A 955-nucleotide genomic window follows, 5' to 3' on the forward strand; every position below is an offset into this window, starting at 1 on the left:
TAACAAAAATGCAGTAACTAAAAGTAGAAATGCAATTAGATATAAGTACGACACATTACTGAGCTAAAACAAGACCAGAATAGAACAGTAAAAAGTTAAACTGTCAATTTTATGCAAGTAATAAGTAATAACACACATGATAATGAAACAACGCATCTGAAAAATGAGATGAAAAACCACAATGCACACAGATCTTCCATCATTTGATATGATACTTGCAGTTTTTCTATATTAGGCTTCATATGAAAAAAGAAAAAAGTTATATTACAAAATTAGAGATCAGGTAAGATAAAGTTTTAATAATCCCGAAGGAAATTCTTGTACCACATATAGCTGACAAAAAACAAATTACATGACATAAAAGTAAAAAAGCAATAACATAATATAACTATGATACATTATTAAGGTAAACTACATTAACTAAAATAAGAGTAGAGTAGAAAAATTTAAAGTAATAGGTAATCTTAAACACGATGATGAAATATTGAAATGAAATATTGCACCGTTCCGGACACTTCGGCCCCGCTGGAGCGCTCCCCTGGGGTGGAAGTGGCCGAAACGTGCACAAGCGCACCGGTCAATTAGGCGTGAAAGGAGTGGCGGGCCGCCATTCTTGCAAGATTACATTACATTACTCGCGAGAGCGCGGCCTTGTAAATGACATCTCATCCAGCGCCAGTATGAACAGTCTCTCCACCTGAGCTACTGAAGCTGGTAACTCCTTCAGAGGAGTCATAGGAGTCTTGGTGGCCTCCCTCACTAGTCTCCTTCTAGTACCTCCTTAAGAGGAGTCATAGGAGTCTTGGTGGCCTCCCTCACTAGTCTCCTTCTAGGAGTCATAGGAATCAATCCTGAATATACAGAATGTTTCTTTCAAATAACATCAAATATCAGCAAAACAATTCATGATTTTTTTTTTTTCCAAATGCAGTCAAACCTTCTAAAAGAACAAATG

The 955-nt window shown here is 36.6% G+C and overlaps 1 long non-coding RNA gene across 1 annotated transcript; it reads right to left on the reverse strand.

The window, feature by feature from the left end:
* Nucleotides 1-272: 272 nt before the first annotated feature.
* LOC103376398 (uncharacterized) lies at nucleotides 273-867 on the reverse strand. The gene is made up of 2 exons (XR_521315.1): nucleotides 811-867; nucleotides 273-751 (listed from the first exon to the last, which is right to left on the reverse strand). It is a non-coding gene; the product is annotated as an uncharacterized LOC103376398 (long non-coding RNA).
* Between the last annotated feature and the right edge of the window lie 88 nt (nucleotides 868-955).

Source organism: Stegastes partitus, unplaced genomic scaffold, assembly GCF_000690725.1.
Source record: "Stegastes partitus isolate 25-593 unplaced genomic scaffold, Stegastes_partitus-1.0.2 Scaffold4421, whole genome shotgun sequence".
NCBI lineage: Eukaryota > Metazoa > Chordata > Actinopteri > Pomacentridae > Stegastes > Stegastes partitus.